The sequence below is a fragment of the Cervus elaphus genome, chromosome 20, assembly GCF_910594005.1.
Source record: "Cervus elaphus chromosome 20, mCerEla1.1, whole genome shotgun sequence".
In the NCBI taxonomy this organism is placed as follows: Eukaryota; Metazoa; Chordata; class Mammalia; order Artiodactyla; family Cervidae; genus Cervus; species Cervus elaphus.
The window spans coordinates 140,505,824-140,531,001 of NC_057834.1; the positions used below are offsets into that span (position 1 = coordinate 140,505,824).

A 25,178-nucleotide genomic window follows, 5' to 3' on the forward strand; every position below is an offset into this window, starting at 1 on the left:
AGAGCCCACTGAGAGCCCGTCAGCCTTCCTAGAGAGGCTAATGGAAGCCTTTAGGCAATATACACCTATGGACCCCCAGGCTGAAGAATCACGCGCTGCAGTTCTACTAGCGTTTGTGAATCAGGCAGACCTGGATATTAGGAGGAAATTACAAAAGATAGAGGGGTTAGGAGAACAGACAATACAAGACTTACTGAAAGCAGCTAAAAAGGTATTTAATAATAGAGATACCCCAAAAGAAAGGGAAAAACGACTTCGTCGAGAAAAAAAGAGAGACCAAAAAGGCAGGCCCTAAAAAAAGATCAGTGCACTTACTGCAAAGAACGGGGGCACTGAAAAAATGAGTGCCCTAAGAGGGACCCAAAGAGAGGAATAACCCAGAGAGAGAAAATTTCCCCTAGAACTCGAGTTCTATATGCGGGGGAAGACAGTGACTAGGGGAGTCAAGACTCGGCACCCCTCCCCGAGTCCTGGGTAACCATACATGTGGAGGGGAAACCCGTTGGCTTCATGGTGGACACTGGCGTCCAACACTCTGTTTTAAATAAAAAACTGGGACCAATGTCTAAAAAAACCAGCTTGGTACAGGGAGCCACGGGGACAAAAAAGATATTGTTAGACCACGGAACAGAAAGTAAATCTAGGGACCCATCAGGTGTCCCATTCGTTTTTGGTGATACCAGAATGCCCAGCCCTCTACTTAGATGAGACTTATTGACTAAAGTTAATGCTCAGATCCATTTTGACCCTGGGGGAATGTCAGTCACGGATGGACTTGGACAGCCGATACATGTCTTGTCTCTAGCTTTAGGAGATGAATACAGACTTTTTGTGTCTAAGATCTCAGAGGTTATAACACCAGATATACAACCGTGGGTCCACAAATACCCGTTGACATGGGCAGAAACAGCAGGAATGGGACTGGCTAAACAGAGACATCCGGCCGTCATCGAACTAAAAGCCGAGGCGACTCCTGTGAGGGTGAGGCAATACCCTATGAGCCAGGAGGCTCGGCGGGGGATCACTCCCCACATTCGATGGCTCATGGATGCCGGAATTCTCAAGCGGTGCCAATCCCCTTGGAACACCGCCTTACTACCGGTGAAGAAGCTGGGGAGTACGGATTACAGACCTGTCCAGGACCTATGAGAAGTCAACAAGCGGGTGAGTGACATACACCCTACTGTCCCGAATCCATATACCCTCCTGAGCAGTCTGCTGCCTGAGTACACTTGGTACACTGTGTTGGACTTGAAAGATGCTTTTTTCAGCCTACCCCTGGCGGCCCAGAGCCAGGAAATATTTGCCTTTGAGTGGACTGAGGGGAAAGGCCAACCGGTAGTACAACTAACTTGGACCCGCCTCCCACAAGGGTTCAAAAACTCCCCTACCTTGTTTAATGAGGCTTTGAGTGAGGACCTCTATGAATATCGGACTCGCCACCCAGAGGTCATCCTGCTGCAATATGTGGATGACCTTATGTTGGCTAGAACCACAGAGGAGGCATGCAGCTGTGCCACCGGTGACCTCTTACAGACTCTAGGCACCTTGGGGTATCGTGCTAGCACAAAGAAGGCGCAAATATGCCAGCAAGAGGTCACCTATTTGGGGTATAAGATCAGGCAGGGGCAAAGGTGGCTAACTCAGGCCATGAAGAAAACAATATTGCAGATACCAGAGCCCAAGACCCTCCGCCAGGTGAGAGAGTTTTTGGGGACTGTTAGATATTGTAGACTGTAGATCATGGGGTTTGCTGAGAAAGCCCGGCCCTTATATGAGAGAAGTAAAGAGACCCCAAACTAGACTTAGACTGAGCCAATAAAACAGGCTTTCCAGACACTCAGACGGGCCCTACTAAAAGCTGCCAGCTGAGACTACACTGCCCCCATATTAGCCGTGGGACTTCCACCTCCTGGTATGGGGACTCTGCCGCCAGTCCCTGACTATTCCCTCCCTGACCTCGTTTGGATCAACGAGGATACCACCCTCCAGAAGGATGACAAAATGGATGGTACCAAGATCAAAACAACAACCTGATATTGCCTGCCATCCTGGGTCATCACCTATGTGAACACCTGCACACAACTACACACTTGAGAGAAAAAAAAAAAACCTTGACTCTTCTCCAGACGGCCTGCCTGAGGTTCCCTTGACAAAATGCAACTGTACGAGAGACAATCCAGGCTTGCAAAGCGTGCCAGCTGATGAAGAGTGGAACGAGGTACCGAGGGGGAAGAGCCAGGGCAACACTGGGAGATAGATTTCACTGGGGTAAGACCAGGCAAGTATGGGTATCACTATCTGTTGGTTCTGGTAGATACCTTCTCGGGGTGGGTAAAAGCCTTCCCCACTAAGGAAGAGACAGCAACAGTGGTTGCTAAAAAGATCTTAGAAGAGATAGTGCCTAGGTACGGGCTGCCAGTGACTATGGGCTCTGATAACGGACCTGCCTTTGTGAGCCAGATTGTACAAGGGCTGGCCCAAGCTCTGGGGACAAAATAGAAGTTACATTATAGATATAATCCCCAGAGCTCAGGACAGGTTGAGAATATGAATCCGACCCTAAAAGAAACTCTGACAAAGTTGGCAATAGAGACTGGCGAGGACTGGGTGACCCTCCTTCCCTTCACGCTCTTTTGAGCGCGTAACACCCCTTATAAGCTGAATCTTACCCCTTTTGAGATTCTGTATGAAAGACCCCCTCCTGTGTGTCCTATGTTCGAGAGAAAATGCTTACCACCTCCTACCTTGGGACAATTTCAGCAAACACTGATGGCATTAAGTGAGGTACATAGCCATGTTTAAAAATTAATTCAAGAGATACACGAGGGTCCAAGCAAGGGGACCATCTCCTCACATAATATTGGCCCGGGTGATTGGGTTTGGGTAAAATGACACCAATCTAAAACATTAGAACCTAGATAGAAAGGCCCTTATGTTGTTCTCCTTACCACTTCTACTGCTGTTAAGGTCGACAGGATCGGGCCCTGGGTTCACTGCAATCACGTGCGGCAAGCCACCCCGGAAGAACAGAAAAAGGCTCAAGCAGAATGAGAGACAAAACCTCACCCGTCAAATTCTTTGAAACTGAAACTCGTACGACGGGAGCCCTCTTAACTCTCCTGCTGATAACAGTTTTCATCAGCCCAGGAGCAACCAGCCACAACCCCCATCAGCCAGCTAACCTGACTTGGGTGATCTACAATCCTGAGACTGGAGAAGTGCTTAATTCGAGCTCCAACGTGGCCCCTAAAGGGACATGGTGGCCAGTACTGACCTTTGATTTGTGCGTGCTGGCGGCTGACAGTAATAGGTTTGGTCCCCACCAACTGACCAAGTTCTTTGCTCACGGCTCTTTCAGTCTGTTCACCCATAACTGTGAGCCAAAAGGCCCACAGTACTACGAACAGGTGCCTGTCTATGTCTGCCCGGAGAGAGGAAGGGATCGAAACCAAATTAAAAAATGTGAGAGAGTTGAGTCTTTTTATTGTGCCGCTTGGGGTTGCGAAACCACGAGAACAGTCCATTTCACACCTCCAAGAATCCTTGAGCTCCTTGGCTAAAGTAGTGTTACAAAATAAGAGAGGTTTAGATTTGTTGTTTCTGCAACAAAGAGGATTATGTGCAGCACTGAGAGAAAAATGCTGTTTCTATATCGACCATTCAGGGGTGTACAAAAATCTCTCCAGAAAGTAAGAGCGAGACTAGCCCAGCGGAAGAGAGAACGAGAAGCCCAACAAGCCTGGTTTAAATCTTGGTTTCAGCACTCCCCCTGGTTGACCACTTTGATTTCCACCCTCCTGGGTCCACTCATAATATTAATATTGTTACTGACCTTTGGTCCATGCATTTTAAACCATCTGGTCTCATTTATTAGGGAGCGCCTAAATACCATCAAAATTATGGTATTGAGACAACAATATCAGTCAATTTCACAGGGTGAAGAAGAAGATTCCTCTACTTAAACAACAGACAGGGGGGAATGTGAGGCTGTCATGGCTAACGCCATGACAGGCAGCCTAGATTAGGAGTAGGCCTGGTTTCCCGAGGTAACATAATTATCAGGCCTCCTGGAGCTAGCCAATCAACATATGCCTAGCAAGAAAAAAGGGAACCTATCAGGGGAAAGCTGAAAGCCCCACGTTGGGCCAACAAAAATTACCTTGCAACTGTGTAACCAATCCGCTTGCGCCAACTACCTACTGGGTAACCAATCCGCTTGCACCAACTACCTGCTGCTTTTTTTTGACCTAATAGATACCCGAGAGAACTGGGGCTCGGGGCCTTTCGTCCTCACACCCTTGATGAGGGCGGGAGGCCCTGGCTCGAGTCAATACTAAATTCCCCTATTGCAAGTTACATTGTTTCGAAGAGTCTTCTTTCCCGACCAGGGACTCGGACTACAGGCAGAACACTATTTAATGAACTTTATCAGACATCTGGTTCTTTCTTCAGGGCCATCTCACCTAAAATCGCCCACACTTTCCTCTTAAATAAGACATCTCGATGGACTAATGACTAATCAGCCCATGCTCACACATAACTGTGGTGTCATACATTTGGTATTTTTAATTTTTTGGGGGATGCTTGGACTCAGCTATGGCCATCTAAGGCCCTGACAGAGAGCATGAATTGTAGCTGGACTTAACTGCATCTTGAGCATCCCCATAATGGTAGGCACGGGCATCACAGTCAATGGTCACAGGACATAATTATTATTTCACGACTCAACTTTATAATTCTCTTCCCCCACCTCCATTCTCCCCCCCCCCCCCCGCTTATATAGTTATCACTGTTTTTAACACACTTCTCCCTAGATAATATTTTAAATTTATCACATTTCCAATACTCAAATTAGCACTCCAGGATGAGGTAAGTATTTAAGCGCCTGTCCTCCCTCAATTATGCATAGTTAATGTAGCTTAAACAACAAAGCAAGGCACTGAAAATGCCTAGATGAGTGTATCAACTCCATAAACACACAGGTTTGGTCTCAGCCTTCCTATTAACTCTTAATAGGCTTACACATGCAAGCATCTGCACCCCAGTGAAAATGCCCTCCAAGTTAATAAGACTAAGAGGAGCTGGTATCAAGCACACACCCGTAGCTCACAACACCTTGCTTAGCCACACCCCCACGGGAGACAGCAGTGATAAAAATTAAGCCATAAAGGAAAGTTTGACTAAGCCATATTAATTAGGGTTGGTAAATTTCGTGCCAGCCACCGCAGTCATACGATTAACCCAAGTTAATAGGCACCTGGTGTAAAGTGTGTTAAAGCACCACATCAAATAAAGTTAAATTCCAATTAAGCTGTAAAAAGCCATAATTGCAACAAAAATAAATAACGAAAGTAACTCTACAGCTGCTGAAACACGATAGCTAAGACCCAAACTGGGATTAGATACCCCACTATGCTTAGCCCTAAACACAAATAGTTGCATAAACAAAACTATTCGCCAGAGTACTACCGGCAATAGCTTAAAACTCAAAGGACTTGGCGGTGCTTTATACCCTTCTAGAGGAGCCTGTTCTATAATCGGTAAACCCCGATAGACCTCACCATTCCTTGCTAATACAGTCTATATACTGCCATCTTCAGCAAACCCTAAAAAGGAACAAAAGTAAGCACAATTATAATACATAAAAACATTAGGTCAAGGTGTAACCTATGGAATGGGACGAAATGGGCTACATTTTCTAACTTAAGAAAATCCAATATGAAAGTTATTATGAAATTAATAAGCAAAGGAGGATTTAGCAGTAAACTAAGAATAGAGTGCTTAGTTGAACTAGGCCATGAAGCACGCACACACCACCCGTCACCCTCCTCAAATAGGCACAATACACTTAAACTTATTTATATGCATTAATTATATGAGAGGAGACAAGTCGTAACAAGGTAAGCATACTGGAAAGTGTGCTTGAATAAATCAAGATATAGCTGAACAAAGCACCTAGAAGATTTCACATGTCATGAATATCTTGAACCAATTCTAGCCCACAAATTCATTTACACTAAATTACCAAAATACTATAAATAAAACATTTACCTATTATTAAAAGTATAGGAGATAGAAATTTTAAATACGGCACTATAGAGAAAGTACTGCAAAGGAATGATGAAAGAAAAAAATTAAAGTACAAAAAAGCAAAGATTATCACTTGTACCTTTTGCATAATGAGTTAACTGGTAAAAACTTAACAAAACAAATTTCAGCTAAGTACCCCGAAACCAGACGAGCTACTTATGAGCAATTTACCAAGAACCAACTCATCTATGTGGCAAAATAGTGAGAAGATTTATAAGTAGAGGTGATTGATACACCTAACGAGCCAGGTGATAGCTGGTTGTCCAGAAAATGAATATTAGTTCAGCTTTAAAAATACCGAAAATATGAGCAAATTATACTGTATTTTTAAAAGTTAGTCTACAAAGGTACAGCCTTTTAGAAATGGATACAACCTTAACTAGAGAGTAAAACTTGACAACACCACAGTGGGCCTAAAAGCAGCCACCAATTAAGAAAGTGTTAAAGCTCAACAATAAAATTACATTAATTTCAATAATAAATAATCAACTCCTAGCCTAATACTGGACTAATCTATTAAAAATAGAAGCAATAATGTTAATATGAGTAACAAGAAGTACCTTCTCCCTGCCTGAGTTTAAGTCAGTGCCTGAAAATATTCTGACTATTAACAGCAAAATAAGAATAGCCTAACTATAAATAGCTTATTAATCACACTGTTAATCCAACACAGGAATGCACTTAAGGAAAGATTAAAAGAAGTAAAAGGAACTCGGCAAACACTAAACCCCACCTGTTTACCAAAAACATCACCTCCAGCATAACTAGTATTGGAGGCACTGCCAGCCCAGTGACAACTGTTAAACGGCCGCGGTGTCCTGACCGTGCAAAGGTAGCATAATCACTTGTTCCCTAAATAAGGACTTGTATGAATGGCCACAGGAGGGTTTTACTGTCTCTTACTTCCAATCAGTGAAAACGACCTTGCCGTGAGGAGGCGGGAATATGCGAATAAGACGAGAAGACCCTATGGAGCTTTAACTACTTAGCCCAAAGAAGCAAACTTAATTGCTAAGGAAACAACAACACTCTTTATGGGCTAACAGCTTTGGTTGGGGTGACCTCGGAGAACAAAAAATCCTCCGAGCGATTTTAAAGACTAGACCCACAAGTCAAATCACACAATCGCTTATTGATCCAAAAAATTGATCAACGGAACAAGTTACCCTAGGGATAACAGCGCAATCCTATTCAAGAGTCCATATCGACAACAGGGTTTACGACCTCGATGTTGGATCAGGACATCCTGATGTTGCAACCGCTATCAAAGGTTCGTTTGTTCAACGATTGAAGTCCTACATGATCTGAGTTCAGACCGGAGTAACCCAGGTCGGTTTCTATCTATTATGTATTTCTCCCAGTACGAAAGGGCCAGAGAAATAAGGCCAACTTCAAACAAGCGCCTTAAATCAATTAATGATCTTATCTTAATTAATTTCACAAACGAACTTCACCCTAGAAAAGGGTTTTGTTAAGGTGGCAGAGCCTGGTAATTGTGTAAAACTTAAACCTTTATAATCAGAGATTCAAATCCTCTCCTAAACAAAATGTTTATAATTAATGTTTTAATACTAATTGTTCCTATTCTCCTAGCCATAGCATTCCTCACACTAGTAGAACAGAAAGTCCTAGGATATATGCAATTTCGGAAAGGCCCAAATGTTGTAGGCCCCTACAGCCTACTCCAACCTATTGCAGATGCTATTAAACTTTTTATTAAAGAACCACTATGACCCACCACATCCTCAATTTCAATATTTATTTTAGCCCTAAGCCTAGCCCTAACTATATGAATCCCCCCACCAATGCCATATCCTCTCATCAACATAAACCTAGGAGTTCTATTTATACTAGCAATATCAAGCCTAGCTGTATATTCTGTCCGTTGATCAGGCTGGGCCTCCAATTCTAAATATGCACTAATTGGAGCCCTACGAGCAGTAGCACAAACAGTTTCATATGAAGTAACACTAGCAATTATCCTATTATCTGTTCTCCTAATAAATGGGTCCCTCACACTTTCCACTCTAATTATTACACAAGAACAAGTGTGACTAATTTTTCCAGCATGACCCTTAGCAATAATATGATTCATCTCAACACTAGCAGAAACAAATCGAGCCCCATTTGACCTCACTGAAGGTGAATCAGAACTAGTCTCAGGCTTTAATGTAGAATATGCAGCGGGACCATTCACCCTATTTTTCATGGCAGAATATGCAAACATTATTATAATAAATATCTTCACAACAATTCTATTCCTAGGAGCATTTCATAATCCAATTCTACCAGAACTTTACACAATCAATTTTACTATTAAATCTCTACTACTAACAATCTCTTTCCTATGAATCCAAGCATCTTATCCTCGATTTCGCTATGAACAACTAATGCATCTATTATGAAAAATTTTCTTACCTCTAACACTAGCCCTATGCATATGACATGTATCACTACCCATTTTCCTATCAAGCATCCCCCCACAAACATAAGAAATATGTCTGACAAAAGATTTACTGTGATAGAGTAAATAATAGAGGTTTAAGCCCTCTTATTTCTAGAACTATAGGAATTGAACCTACTCCTAAGAATCCAAAACTCTTCATGCTCCCAATTACACCAAATTCTAATAGTAAGGTCAGCTATTTAAGCTATTGGGCCCATACCCCGAAAATGTTGGTTTATATCCTTCCCGTACTAATAAACCCAATCATCTTTATTCTTATCTTATCAACGATAATACTAGGAACTATCATTGTTATAATCAGCTCCCATTGACTACTTGTTTGAATTGGATTTGAAATAAATATACTCGCTATCATTCCTATTATAATAAAAATGCATAACCTCCGAGCTACAGGAGCATCAACCAAATATTTTTTAACCCAATCAACAGCCTCAATACTACTAATAATAGCCGTAGTTATCAACCTAATATTTTCAGGTCACTGAACTGTAATAAACTATTTAACCCAATAGCATCAATACTCATAACGATAGCCCTCACCATAAAATTAGGAATAGCCCCATTCCACTTCTGAGTGCCAGAAGTAACACAAGGCATTCCCTTGTCATCAGGCCTAATTCTGCTTACATGACAAAAACTAGCACCCATATCTGTACTCTACCAAATCTTTCCATCCATTAATCTAAACATAATCTTAACCATTTCCATCCTGTCAATTATGATCGGAGGCTGAGGAGGACTAAATCAAACCCAACTACGAAAAATCATAGCTTACTCATCAATCGCCCACATAGGCTGAATAACAGCAGTCTTATCATAATATCCCACTATAACATTACTAAATCTGATCATTTACATTATTATAACTTCCACCATGTTTACACTATTTATAGCCAATTCAACTACCACTACTCTATCATTATCACATACACGAAATAAAATACCCGTAATAACCGTCCTAATCCTTGTCACCCTCTTATCAATAGGAAGACTTCCCCCACTATCAGGATTTATGCCAAAATGAATAATTATCCAAGAAATAACAAAGAATAATAGCCTCATCTTACCCACCCTCATAGCAATTACAGCACTACTAAACCTATATTTTTATATACGACTTACATATTCCACCGCACTAACAATATTCCCCTCCACAAATAACATAAAAATAAAATGACAATTTTCTACTACGAAACAAATAACCCTCCTACCTACAATAGTTGTGCTATCTACCATACTGCTACCACTTACACCAATTCTATCAGTACTAGAATAGGAGTTTAGGTTAACCTAGACCAAGAGCCTTCAACGCCCTAAGCAAGTATAATATACTTAACTCCTGATAAGGATTGCAAGACCGTATCTTACATCAATTGACTGCAAATCAACCACTTTAATTAAGCTAAATCCTCACTAGATTGGTGGGCTCCACCCCCAGGAAACTTTAGTTAACAGCTAAACACCCTAGTCAACTGGCTTCAATCTACTTCTCCCGCCTTGAGGAAAAAAAGGCGGGAGAAGCCCCGGCAGAATTGAAGCCGCTTTTTTGAATTTGCAATTCAACATGTAGTTTCACCACAGGGCTTGGTAAACAGAGGAGTATAAACCTGTCTTTAGATTTACAGTCTAATGCTTCGCTCAGCCATTTTACCTACGTTCATCAACTGCTGATTATTTTCAACTAATCATAAAGACATTGGCACCCTGTATTTAATATTTGGTGCCTGAGCAGGCATCGTAGGAACAGTCCTAAGCCTATTGATTGGTGCTGAACTGGGTCAACCTGGAACCCTGCTTGGAGACGACCAAATTTATAACGTAGTTGTAACCGAACATGCATTCGTAATAATTTTCTTTATAGGAATGCCAATTATAATTGGAGGATTTGGCAATTGACTAGTTCCCCTAATAATTGGTGCCCCAGATATAGCATTTCTTCGGATAAATAATATAAGTTTCTGACCCCACCCTCCCTCTTATTTACTACTTCTAGCATCATCTATAGTTGAAGCCGGAGCAGGAACAGGCTGAACTGTATATCCCCCTCTAGCTGGTAATCTAGTAGCACATGCAGGGGTTTCAGTGGATCTAACTATTTTTTCTCTACACCTGGCAGGTGTCTCTTCAATTCTAGGGGCCATTAATTTTATTACAACAATCATTAATATAAAATCCCCTGCTATATCACAATATCAAACCCCTCTGCTCGTGTGATGTGTATTAATTACTGCCATATTACTGCTTCTCTCACTCCCTGTACTAGCAGCCGGAATTACAATACTACTAACAGACCGAAATTTAAATACAACTTTCTTTGACCCAGCAGGAGACGGAGACCCTGTTCTGTATCAACACTTATTCTGATTCTTTGGACACCCTGAAGTATATATTCTTATTTTACCCAGGTTTGGTATAATCTCTCACATCGTAACCTATTATTCAGGAAAAAAAAGAACCATTTGGGTACATGGGAATAGTCTGGGCTATAATATCAATTGGATTTCTAGGGTTTATTGTATGAGCCCACCACGTGCTCACAGTTGGAATAGACGTTGACACACGATCCTATTTCACATCAGCTACCATAATTATTGCCATCCCAACTGGAGTGAAAGTCTTTAGTTGATTAGCAACACTTCACGGAGGTAACATTAAATGATCACCTGCTATAATATGAGCTCTAGGCTTTGTTTTCCTTTTTACAGTTGGAGGCTTAACTGGAATTGTTCTTGCCAATTATTCTCTCGATATTGTTCTCCACGACACATACTATGTAGTTGCACATTTCCACTATGTATTATCAATAGGGGTTGTATTTGCTATTAAAGGGGGATTTGTTCACTGATTTCCACTATTCTCAGGATATACCCTTAATAATACATGAGCCAAAATCCATTTTGTAATTATATTTGTAGGTGTAAATATAACCTTTTTCCCACAGCATTTCCTAGGATTGTCTGGTATACCACGATGCTATCCTGACTACCCAGATGTATATACAATGTGAAATACCATCTCATCTATAGGCTCATTTATCTCTTTAACAGCAGTCATACTAATAATCTTTATTATCTGAGAAGCGTTCACATCTAAATGAGAAGTCCTAACTGTAGAACTGATAACAACAAATTTAGAGTGACTAAATGGGTGCCCTCCACCATATCATACATTTGAAGAACCTACATACATCAACTTAAAATAAGAAAGGAAGGAATTGAACCCCCCATAGCTGGTTTCAAGCCAACATCATAGCCACTATGTCTTTCTCAATTGATGAGGTGTTAGTAAAACATGATATAACTTTGTCAAAGTTAAGATACAGGTGGAAACCCCATATACCTCATATGGCTTACCCCATACAACTAGGCTTCCAAGATGCAACATCACCTATCATAGAAGAATTATTACATTTTCATGATCATACACTAATAATTGTCTTTCTAATCAGCTCGCTAGTACTCTACATCATCTCATTAATGCTAACGACAAAACTAACTCACACCAGTACAATAGACGCCCAAGAGGTAGAGACTGTCTGAACTATCTTACCAGCCATTATCCTAATTTTAATTGCCCTCCCATCTTTGTGAATCTTATATATGATAGATGAAGTTAACAACCCATCTCTCACAGTAAAAACTATAGGACATCAATGATATTGAAGCTATGAATATACTGACTATGAAGACTTAAGCTTCGATTCCTATATGATTCCAACATCACAATTAAAACCAGGAGAACTATGACTACTAGAAGTAGATAACCGAGTTGTTCTACCAACAGAAATAACAATTTGAATATTAGTTTCTCCTGAAGATGTACTACACTCTTGACCCTTACCTTCTTTAGGACTAAAAACAGACACAATCCCAGGCCGCCTAAACCAACCAACTCTTATGTCAACTCCACCAGGTCTGTACTATGGAAAATGTTCTGAAATCTGTGGATCAAATCACAGCTTCATGCCCATTGTTCTTGAACTAGTCCCACTAAAATATTTTGAAAAATGATCTGCATCAATACTATAAAATCGTTAAGACGCTAAAATAGCACTAGCCTTTTAAGCTAGAGACTGAGAGCACAATACTCTCCTTAATGATATGCCACAACTAGATATATCAACATGACTTATAATAATTACATCAACATTTCTAGTCCTCTTTATTATTTTTCAATTAAAAATTTCAAAACACAGTTTCCATTTTAACCCAGAACCCACATCAACCAAAATACAAAAACAAAACACCCCATGAGAAACAAAATGAATGAAAATTTATTTGCCTCTTTTATTACCCCATTAATCCTAGGCCTTGCGCTTGCTACCCTCATCGTTATGTTCCCTAGCCTACTGTTTCCAACATCAAATCGTCTAGTAAATAATCGTCTTAGTTCTCTCCAACAGTGAATACTTCAACTTGTATCAAAACAAATAATAGGAGTCCATAATGCCAAAGGGCAAACATGAACATTAATACTTATGTCTTTAATTTTTTTTATTGGGTCAACAAATCTCCCAGGTCTATTACCCCACTCATTTCCACCAACCACACAACTATCAATAAACCTGGGTATGGCTCTTCCCCTATGAGCAGGAGCTGTAGTTACCGGCTTCCGCAACAAAACTAAAGCATCACTCGCCCACTTCCTTCCACAAGGAACACCAGCCCCATTGACTCCTATGCTGGTCATTATTGAGACTATTAGCCTTTTTATTCAACCAATTGCCTTAGCCGTATGACTAACAGCCACTGTTACTGCAGGACATTTGCTAATTCACCTGATTGGAGGAGCCACACTTGCACTAATAAATATCAGTACCACAATAGCCCTCATTACATTTATTATTCTAGTACTACTTAAAATTCTTGAGTTTGCAGTAGCTATAATTCAAGCCTACGTATTTACCCTCCCAGTCAGCCTTTACCTGCATGACAATACATAATGACACACCAAACCCATGCCTACCATATAGTAAATCCAAGTCCCTGACCCCTAACAGGAGCTCTATCAGCCCTCCTAATAACCTCTGGTTTAATTATATGCTTTCACTTCAACTCAACAATCCTACTAACACACGGCCTAACAACAAATATACTTACAATATATCAATGATGACGAGATATTATCTGAGAAAGTACCTTCCAAGGACACCACACTCCAACTGTCCAAAAAGGTCTCCGCTGTGGAATAATCCTTTTCATTATCTCCGAGGTCTTATTTTTCACTGGATTTTTCTGGGCATTCTATCACTCAAGCCTTGCCCCAACACCCGAATTAGGCGGTTGCTGGCCCCCAACAGGCACTCACGCACTTAACCCCTTAGAAGTCCCACTACTTAATACCTCCGTGTTACTAGCCTCAGGAGTCTCTATTACTTGACCCCATCATGGCCTTATAGAGAGAAACCGTAACCACATATTACAAGCCCTATTTATTACCATTGCACTAGATGTCTATTTCACACTACTACAAGCCTCAGAATACTATGAAACACCTTTTACTATCTCAGACAGAGTTTATGGCTCAACTTTCTTCATAGCCACAGGCTTCCACGGCCTTCATGTTATTATTGGGTCCACTTTCTTAATTGTCTGCTTTTCTGCCAATTAAAATTCCACTTTACTTCCAGCCACCATTTTGGCTTCGAGGCTGCTGCCTGATACTGACATTTCGTAGACGTAGTATGACTATTCCTCTATGTATCTATCTATTGATGAGGCTCATATTCTTTTAGTATTAATTAGTACAGCTGACTTCCAATCAGTTAGTTTCGGTATAACCGGTATAACCCGAAAAAGAATAATAAACCTAATACTAGCTCTCCTAACCAATTTTACACTAGCCTCACTACTTGTTATTATTGCATTCTGACTTCCTCAATTAAACGTCTACTCAGAAAAAACAAGCCCATATGAATGTGGATTTGACCCCATAGGGTCAGCTCGCCTACCCTTCTTTATAAAATTTTTCCTATTGGCTGTCACAGTTCTTCTTTTTGACCTAGAAATTGCACTCCTTCTACCACTACCATGAGCCTCACAAACAAATAATCTAGGTACAATACTCACCATAGCCCTTTTCTTAATTTTACTATTAGCTGCAAGCCTAGCTTATGAATGAACCCAAAAGGGACTAGAATGAACCGAATATGGTACTTAGTTTAAAATAAAATAAATGATTTTGACTCATTAGACTGTGATTAAATTCATAATTACCAAGTGTCTCTAGTATATATAAATATTATAATAGCATTTATAGTATCCCTTACAAGATTATTAATATATCGATCCCACCTCATGTCCTCCCGCCTATGCCTAGAAGGAATAATATTATCCCTATTTGTAACAGCCACCCTAATGATCCTAAATTCACACTTCACCCTAGCAACCATGATGCCTATTATTTTACTAGTTTTTGCAGCCTGTGAAGCAGCACTAGGATTATCACTACTAGTAATAGTATCAAATACATATGGCACTGATTACGTTCAAAATCTTAACCTACTTCAATGCTAAAATATATTATTCCTACAGTAATACTCATACCCCTGATCTGATTATCAAAAGGCAATATGATCTGAATTATTTCTACACTCATAGCCTATTAATTATCCTCACAAGCCTTCTCCTTATAAATCAATTTAGTGGTAATAGCCTCAACTTCTCATTAGTGTTTTTTTCTGATTCCCTGTCAACACCACTATTAATTCTAACTATATGGCTTCTTTCCCTAATACTAATAGCAAGTCAACACCACTTATCAAAAGAAAATCTAACCCCCTCAAAAGCATATATTACTATATTAATTCTGCTACAACTATTTCTAATTATGACCTTCACTGCTATAGAACTAATCTTCTTTTATATTCTATTTGAAGCAACACTAGTCCCAACACTCATTATTATTACTCGATGGGGAAATCAAACAGAACTTCTAAACGCCGGCCTCTACTTCCTGTTTTATACACTAGTAGGCTCTCTTCCACTACTAGTCGCATTAGTTTATCTCCAAAATATAATTGGATCCCTAAACTTTCTAGTGCTCCAATACTGAGTACAGCCTTTATCCAACTCCTGATCAAGTGTTTTCATATGACTAGCATGTATAATAGCCTTCAGAGTAAAACTACCGCTATACGGCCTCCACCTTTGATTGCCTAAAGCCCATGTAGAAGCCCGCATTGCAGGCTCCATGGTCCTTGCAGCAGTCCTACTAAAATTAGGAGGATATGGCATACTACGAATCACAACATTCCTAAATCCACTTACCGAATTTATAGCATATCCCTTTATTATACTATCCCTATGGGGCATAGTTATGACCAGCTCAATCTGTCTCCACCAAACAGATCTTAAATCGTTATTGCATGCTCCTCTGTCAGTCATATAGCACTTGTCATCGCAGCCATCCTCATCCAAACACCTTGAAGCTATGTGGGAGCCACAGCCCTAATAATTGCTCATGGCCTCACCTCATCCATGCTTTTCTGCCTAGCAAACTAACTATGAACGAATCCACAGTCGAACAATAATTCTAGCCCGAGGTCTACAAACCTTCCTTCCACTAAGAGCCACCTGATGACTCTTGGCAAGCCTAACCAACTTAGCTCTCCCCCCAACAATTAACCTGATTGGAGAGCTATTTGTAGTAATATCTACTTTTTGATGATCCAATATTACAATTATTTTAATAGGACTAAATATAATAATTACTGCCTTATATTCTCTTTACATATTAATCACAACACAGTGAGGAAATATACTCACCGTATCAATAATATTTCACCCTCCTTTACACGAAAGAATGCCCTCATATCATTAAACATTTTATCCTTATTATCACTGAACCCAAAGATTATTCTAGGACCCTTGTACTGTAAATGTAGTTTAAAAAAAAACATTGGATTGTGAACCTAATAATAGAAGCTTATATCTTCCTATTTACTGAAAAAGTATGCAAGAACTGCTAATTCCATGCCCCCATGTATAATAACATGGCTTTTTCAAACTTTTAGAGAATGGCAGTAATCTGTTGGTCCTAGGAACCAAAAAATTGGTGCAACTACAAGTAAAAGTGATAAACCTATTCTCTTCCTTCACATTAGTTACCCTGCTTTTACTAACTATCCCCATCATAACTACACGTTCTGATAACTATAAAACCTCTAACTACACATTCTACGTAAAAACAACTATCTCAAGTGCCTTCATCACTAGTATGATTCCCACAATAATATTCATTCACACAGGTCAAGAAATAATTATCTCAAACTGACACTGACTTACGATCCAAACTGTCAAACTATCACTTAGCTTTAAAAAAGATTATTTCTCAATAATATTTGTGCCAGTAGCTTATTTGTCACATGATCCATTATAGAGTTTTCAATATGGTATATAAACTTAGATCCCAACATTAACCAATTTTTTAAATACCTCCTCCTATTTCTCATTACCATATTATTCTCGTCACCCCAAATTATCTATTCCAATTATTTATTGGATGAGAAGACGTGGGAATTGTATCATTCTTACTTATTGGGTGATGATATGGACGAGCAGATGCACATACAGCGGCCCTGCAAACAATTCTATATAACCGCATCGGTGATATCGGTTTTATCCTAGCAATAGCATGATTCCTCATTAACCTTATGAGTCCTAAAATGGACTTACTGCTTGCCCCATCCACACCCTCTGAAGAAGAAGAAGAAGAAGGAGAAGGAAAAGAATGGTGATTGGAGTGGCGTGGCAGAGGGAATGGGAAGGTCACCTGATGCTGGGGGACATCCGTGCAAAAGAGAGATGAATACTGGCTGATCTGGTTTCTCTGTGCCATGGGAAGGAGGCAAAAGGACAGCAAGGTTGTGAGCACGTGCGTCATAAAGCACAAACCTGTAGGGTCCTGGGATGGCATGGGGCAGCAGCAGGTAGGAGGGGTGCAATAGGCTAAGGAAGAAAGTGGGGTCAGGACCGTCTTTTCCTAGTAAGGATCAACGGAATCAACACGTCAGCTATGGGAAACCCGTGGACTATGGAACGCCCGTAGTGCTGGAAGGCAAGCATAATGGCCAAGACGGGAGAGCAGACAAACATACCTGTCACACACCAAGAAGGAAACCAACAGTCATCCTCTTCCAGGAGGGAAATCTCTTTATACCTTAAGTTATAGTGAGTCTTGAGCCCCTACATTAGAAAGATGACTCTAGAAGTCAACTAGTGTAATTAAAATAGAAAAAGAGAATGAAAACAAGCAAAAAAAAAATAATAAAATGAACAGAAAGTACAAAAAAAATTAAAAAATGAAAGAAAACGGAAAAAAAAAAGAGTAGGAGAAGAAAGAAAGAACAAGACAACTAAGATTGAAAAGGAGCTGAAGAAATGAATCCAAAGTTTCAGCGAGCCTGTGGCTTTCTGAAGGAGCTCGCATTGGACCATGACCAACGGCCCTGAAGGGCGAAAAGCATATGTACCACACTCGCGGCATCTTTTGGTGCCAGGACCCTGAACCCTACAAGAGGAGCTGGTGAGAAACCATAGAAACTGGAGTGGACCTCAGTCAAGGGCAAAGTTGAGGCAAGGGTTTCTTGTTGTCCGGGGAGGGGTTGTCCTCAGGCAGGGGTCTGGGGTGGGGAGACCCCTCAAGATGAGAGGGTAGGTGGGCAGACATATGTTTCCACAAGTGTGTTAGGATCTGAAGGGTGAGCCCACGGAATTCCTCCCCAGCCCGCATGTGTGTGCTGAACTTGGAAGCCCTGCAGTGACTCTCTAGCAGGCAAGTCTGGAAGGCCAAATGCCCCCCGAATCATTTGCATCCTGAGCCCTTTGGTCCAGGGCCAGATCGGAAGTGTGTGCAGGGCGTTGTCATGGGGAATTCCCCGAGAAAAGTGTTGGTGGTGGGATGTCCAGAGTGTGAGTGAGCACGCCCTCGGCGGCTCAGCCAATGAGGAGCTTGCGCGTGCGGGGGTGGGGCTGTGGGAAAGCCATGAAAGGCCCGAGGGGGCGGGGCCCAGGCCCTTTTTCAGAGAAGCACCCTCTGAGGGAAGGAGGCGTCGTCCTGCAGAGGCAGGTAGGAGATGGAAACACTCGTGGGCCTTGTTTGCAGAGACCTGGGAGCTGCTTCTGTGCACAGGGGAGGTGCGTGTCTCTCTCCCTTTAACGTCTTCCCCGGAGGGCAAGGTTGTCGGCCCAGCGCCGCTGGTGCGGATGCCCTTCAGGGACCCTGTGTCCCTGAGGGGCCGTCGCCCGCAGTCAGGCGGCCCCAGCGGGGTGACTTGGCTCCTGGGTCAGCAGGGCTGGCGCCTGGCCACCAAGTCGCCCTGAGTTGGAGGGGGCCGTGGGGGGTCGGGGCTGGGCTTCACAATCTGGGGAACACCTGCTACGTGAATGCAACACTGCAGTGTCTGAGCCACACACTGCCCCTGGCCAGCTGGATGGTGTCCCAGCAGCACGCCACCCTCTGTCCGGCCAGCACTTCCTGCACGCTCTGTGCCGTGCGAGCTCACTTGACCCGAGCCCTCCTTCACCCAGAAGAGGTGATCCGGCCCCGCAACGACCTGCTGGCGGGCTTGCACAGATACCAGCAGGAAGATGCCCACGAGTTTCTGATGTTCACTCTGAATGCCATGCAGCAAGGGTGCTTGAGTGCATCCCAGCCGTCGGGCCATCCCTCCGAGGACACCACCCTCATCCGGCAGATCTTCGGCGGGACGTGGAGGTCTCAGATCCAGTGTCTCCACTGCCTCGGTGTCTCGGACACGTTCGACCCTTATCTGGACATCAGCCTGGATGTCACGGCGGCTCAGAGTGTGGAGCAAGCTCTGAGAGAGCTGGTGAAGCCCGAGAAGCTGGACGCTGAAAACGCCTATGACTGTGGCCTTTGTCTCCGGAAGGTGCCTGCCACCAAGAGGTTGACTTTGCACAGCACGTCCCAGGTCCTGGTGCTGGTGCTGAAGCGGTTGACACAGGTGAGCGGGGCCAAAAGGGCTCAGGAAGTGCGCTATCCCCAGTGCCTCGACCTGCAGCCCTACACGTCTGAGCGGAAGGCAGGGCCACTGGCCTACGTGCTCTATGCCGAGCTGGTGCACTCCGGGTGAAGCTGTGAGCGAGGACACTACTTTTCTTACGTGCGAGCGGGCAACGGCCAGTGGTGTAAGATGGACGATGCCAAGGTGAGCGCCTGTGACGCGAGTGCTGCCCTGAGCCAGAGCGCCTCCGTGCTCTTCTACTCCCGGGAGGGTGCGTGGCAAGGGGGTGCTGGGGGAGGGCCCGCGGCCCCCCTCACGGCTGACCCCACACACCCCGGGGAGCCTGACCCCTCCGGCCCCGGGGAGCCTGCGGGAGACACCAGCGGCAGTGCTCCTGGGTCGGAGATGTCCCCGGGGGACACAGAGGTCGAAGGAATCAGCTTAGAGCAGTGGAGATGCCTCCAAGAGCACAAGCGGCCGAAGCCGGCCTTCGACCTCCGGAAGATCCAGTCGGCCCTGCCTGCCGGCGCAGTCGTGATTCACCAGTCCAACCACGGAGGAGGGAGAAATGGCAAGCTGCCTGAACAGGAGCACGACCGCCTCGGCCATTGCAGCACCGACAGCCCGCCTCCGGGCCTCACGAGCGTTGGCAGCGGCCCTTGTGCCAGCGGGAGGGCCCGAGCGACCAAGAGGAAGAACAAGAAGCCGCGGCCATCTCTGGAGCTGTGGCGGTAGGTAGGCTCTGAGGCAGATGCCTGCAGAAGCCCAGGCACACTCTGCGTGCGACATGCCCTGTGTGACGCACCAAGCGTTCCCGGCGAGGAGCGAGTTCCTGTGGGCGGTGTGGCTGGTGCAGCCTCCTGGAAAAAGGCGGTGCCTGCAGTGTGCCCGGGGCCATGGTCTTCACCTGGATCGCGCTGAGCAGCCGAGCTCTCGAGGGCTGGCTCTGCTGGGAAGTTCCTGGAGAGGATGGGGTGCGTGACCGGGTCTGAGCACGATCCGAGGGCCTCGCACTTCTGCAGGGGTGGGAGAGTCCTCTCTGGACGGGACTTTGGGTGTGGGTTTGCCTTTCTTTTCCCGTCTGCATTCTCTGGCCGCGCCGCTGGCCTCTGGTGAGTGACGCGGCAGGGAAACGCCTCCCAGAACGCCCACAGCCAGCGGAGCAAGGAGATGATCTCCTGAGCCCTACGGGGGACAACTGGAGCGGGTGCAGGTCCGTGAATTTTCTCCTTCTGGCCGTTCAGGCTCTCGAAAATGCCCCACACGTCGAGCAGGGTCCGGGGAGAAGATGGGCGACCAGGCTCTATGGGTGGCATGTCCTTGGGAGGCGTAGTGCTACTTGGGAAGTGGACCTCTGGCAGGAATGACGCGGGGATGTGCTTGTCACCAGTGGGACGCTCCTGCGCACAGCTACCTGGGCCTCCATTTCCAGTGCAAGGAGTCTGCTGCAGAACCTCCAAGTGCTGAACGGGAGAAGCGATTCACCGTGCCACGAGCACCACCACCTGCATCACCGGCACCAACACGAAGGCCAAGGGGAGAAAGGTGACCCAACGAGTCCCAAAGAAACTTCTCCACCAGCATGGCACAGGTGCCTAAGTGGAGATGGTCATTCAACCGTTCCTTTCTGAAAGCAAAGGTCCTCCCTGCACTGAGGAAAGACCCAAGCCTGCCCTAGATATTGATAGCAAGACAACTGAACGTCCGACTCGGCCCATGCTCTCCGTCAGTCAGTTGTCTCATCCCGCTTGGCCCCAGACAAACACCGCTAGACACGGTGAGACACGGCCGGCCTCCAAAGTGTCTGGGGCAGTGGGGAAACTGTCCTCTCCTAGCTGCTTTCCTAACTGCCTCGTGATCCCGTGACCTGGTGGAGGGGCGCCTGAGGACCCTTATCAATCACCTCTTGCGGTTTATTTCTTGCTCTTGGTTGCTGGCTTCAATCCCAAAACCCTCCATCAAACGGTGGACTGGGAATTTGCGACTTAGCATCTCAGACCTAGAGGGCCAACTGTGGCTCCTGACCCCGTTAGTCGGCTTGGCAAGAAGCAGAGAATGTTCCGTTTGCTTCTCTGCCCCACACGGTTACCTACACCGCACCGTGCCCTCCACACATAGAGAGGAGAAAGAATGATGAGCAGTATCTTCCCCCAAGAACACGAACAAGCGAACCCTGGACGAGGAATTGGAGCCACCCATAGCCCGCCCTCATCATCACCAACCACCCACCTTGCTCCGCCCCATGGCCTCAAATGGACTTACTGCTTGCCCCATCCACACCCGAAGAAGGAGAAGGACAAGGAGAAGGAAAGAACGCTGATTGGAATGGTGTGGCAGAGGGAATGGGAAAGTCGCCTTATGCTGGGTGACATCCTTGCGAAAGAGAGAAAAATACTAGCTCATCTGGCCTTTCTGTGCCATGGGAAGAAGGCAAAAGGACAGCAAGGTTGTGAGCACGTGCGTCGTAAGGCACAAAGTGGTAGGGTCCTGGGATGGGATGGGGCAGCGGGAGGTGGGAGGGGTGCTATAGGCTAAGGAAGAAAGTGGGGTCATGGCCGCCTTTTCCTAGTAAGGATCAACGGAATCAACACGTCAGCTATGGGAAACCCGTGGACTGTGGAACCCCATAGTGCTGGAAGGCAAGCATAATCTCCAAGATGCCCATGAAAGTCCTCCCCAGCTCGCCCGCATGTGTGTGCTGAACTTGGAAGCACTGCAGTTTCTGTCTAGTTTCTCTCTATAGTCTTGGGACAGGCAGCCGGCATCTCAGCCCCTGCACCCCTCTGCTCCACTAACACCCAGAGCCCCTGCAGGCAATCAGAACTCTGACTCTGAAGGCCTGGGATCCCTATGTCCACAGTCTCTTCCTTCACATCAGGAGCCTGTAGCAATTCACTTGGTTTGCCCATCATCCATGCCCAGAGCTGCTGGCTCTAACATACGCCTGTGTAGTCCTTCTCTCCATAAGCTTTGAGCTGATATCCCAAGGGAAGACCATTCCCCTCACAAAGCAGGGATGAACCATGGGAACAACTTCAAATTTGCACCTGGACCCATTATACAAACTCTGTGTGCACACTCAACTCCCAAAGACACTACCCTTTTCACTGTGCTCTCTGCATGGCATGGACATTGCTTACTTGAAGAATCCAGGCTCACTTATGTGGCAGGAAGAAATACGAAGTACACGCACATACGCACGCGCGCACACACACGTACAAACATACCCCAGGAGCTAATCTGTACTCCTGCTAAGGCTGGCAATGGTGGGAGCAGAAAAGAGATCATTGTTGCTATTTCTTGGGTCTTCTGAGTTGACAGACCCTGGTTGTTTTACTGATTTCACCCTGGGGGAGTGCGGGCTTGGAGCTCCCTAGTCTGTAGTTTGCTGTCCAGCGCCCTGCACTCTATTTGGTCCACTCTACCCTTTCTCCCCAATACACAGTCACCATTAAGAAGTAAGAATCTCCACATATTGCACTGAATTTTCAAATTTGAACAAAGTTTAAAAACACAGAGAGAAATTGAATTATTGTGAAGAAGATAGTGAGAAAATTTTGTTTATCTTTTTTGTAGCTTCCAAAATGTTCAAGTATAGTCTATAAAAGCTTAATATTTTTTTTAAATTAAGAAAATTAAATAACCCCTTATTACTCCTTCTTGCCCATGAACACCTCTGTCCCAGCTTCTGTCACACTGAGCTCACCCGACAGCATGCCTGTTCCCCTGGTTTGGAGACTTCTTTCACACTCATCACTGTCATCTATGCTCACCACATACCTGAGGCCATGGTAGCCCTTCACATGGCAAATCAGGGGATTTTTTCCCCAGTGAGCCTGAGGGACGCATTTTTTTTTTTTTTCTTTTAATAGAAACTTCTCCCATCTGTCCTCTCAAGTCACAGCCTTTATGGATGCTGTAACAAGTGGATGTGAATGATAGAAAGAGGCTGTTTCCATAACAGTCCCTGAGCTGCCATACACCTAACAGAGTGGTGGATGGTACTGGCACTAATATTTCCTGGGTGGTGTTAGAAGATCCAGGCTGAAAGGAGAAGCTGAACAATTTGGCAAGACACAGATCAAACCAGGAATGACAGCAAGTCCCTCTCATTGTTTCAATGTCAAGACTCAGCCACCACCGTCCTCCTCAGCATCCTTATGCAGGACAGTTGAAATACTGACCAGATAAAGCTGAGGAGGCAGAAAACAGTCATGAGAGCCAAGCCTCCAGAGCCCTGCTAGATACCCCAGGCATGAGTCCCCAACCACTCACCTGGCGGGGGGAACCCTCCTACCAAACCGCAGAAATATGGTGACCCCTCCTCTCTCTGGGGTCAAAACACTATGAGCTACTCCCCACATAAACAAGGTAGTAATGTTTCCATTTTACACAGAAAAAAAATGAACGTCATGAGCTGTTATATTCTGATTAGACCTATTTGTTCAGAGTTATTTAATTAATATTCAATTTCTAGGATTTACATCAAATCCCAGGAAACCCTCAGAATGATCACTTGGGGAATCTTGACTCCACAGAACAAACACCAGTCTCAAACATTTCCATAACTAATTCTTGATCAAATGCATCCAACTTTGTTCTCCAATACCCACCGAAGTGGTTTAGAGTCCCCCGTCCTTCCTGCTGTGCCCTCCCCTGACCCTCTGGATGCAACTGCCTTCAGTCATCTTGACTCCCCCCAGTATGGGAATCCGGCAACTTTGGAACCTTAACCTTAGTTCCGTCATCCATGGCCTCAGATATGTGGCCAAGCCACTGTGAATCTTTTCACTGGCGGGTGAAACAATCTAAGGAGTCATGTCTTGGTGGAAGATCAAGCACTCTGGTGCACAGAAAAGCTCGTAAATCCCCTTGCACAGGAAAGAAGCGGAAGTATGTACATCATAAGTCCCCCACAGAGCAGACATGCTCATCAAATACAGAGGAAGTTTAATTTGGGGTGAAATTTAGTTGACACCTTCAGAGACATTGGTGAAATACTACATAGATTTCTGCCTTACTAAATATTATTGGCAGAAACAGTCTTCATTTCATAAATTTTGTACAGGAGAGTATTTGTCTTTAAGGAAAAAAATTAAACTAATTACATTCTTCTGAACAAATTTATGTGCCCACTCAAAGCATATTCTGACATTTACTTGATGCTCTCCATTTCACCCTGCTCATCTCCAGGTTTCCCATTTTCCCAGAAGGGTGTGCTTCCTCTGAGTACAAGTGCCACCTACTCTCTTGTCTTCATAAGATAGCTCAGGCCTGAACCATAAGTTCAGCCCTTGAAATAAACACCTCAGATGATCTGATGGCCACAGGAGAATGAGAAGCTGTCGCTAATGTGGTGAGAACTTGGGTTCCCTCCCCAACTAATCTTCTGCCAAGTCTCCCCCTGGCTGAGCGTTATCATCCTAAATGATGTCTGTGGGCAGGAGCTGATGTGAAAGAAAAGAGGGTGTCCAGAGGCCCAGCACCGCCTCATCCTCTCCCCCAGCAGCTCTAATTCTGGGCCTGGCTTCTTTTTTTGTTTGTTTTACCATGAGTACTGTTTCCAGCCATCCTAGGACTTCCTTTAGAGTAGTTCTTGAAAGGTTCCCCAACCACCATTGGCCTCACTTGTCACTGCTATACTTCCCTTCT

The 25,178-nt window shown here is 44.3% G+C and overlaps 1 long non-coding RNA gene across 1 annotated transcript in view; it reads right to left on the reverse strand.

The window, feature by feature from the left end:
* Positions 1 to 4,631: 4,631 nt before the first annotated feature.
* LOC122676464 overlaps positions 4,632 to 25,178 on the reverse strand; it is a 28,735-nt gene continuing 8,188 nt past the window's right edge. The window contains exon 3 of the long non-coding RNA XR_006335589.1: positions 4,632 to 4,731. This is a non-coding gene — a long non-coding RNA (uncharacterized LOC122676464). The remainder of the gene's footprint in view (positions 4,732 to 25,178) is intronic.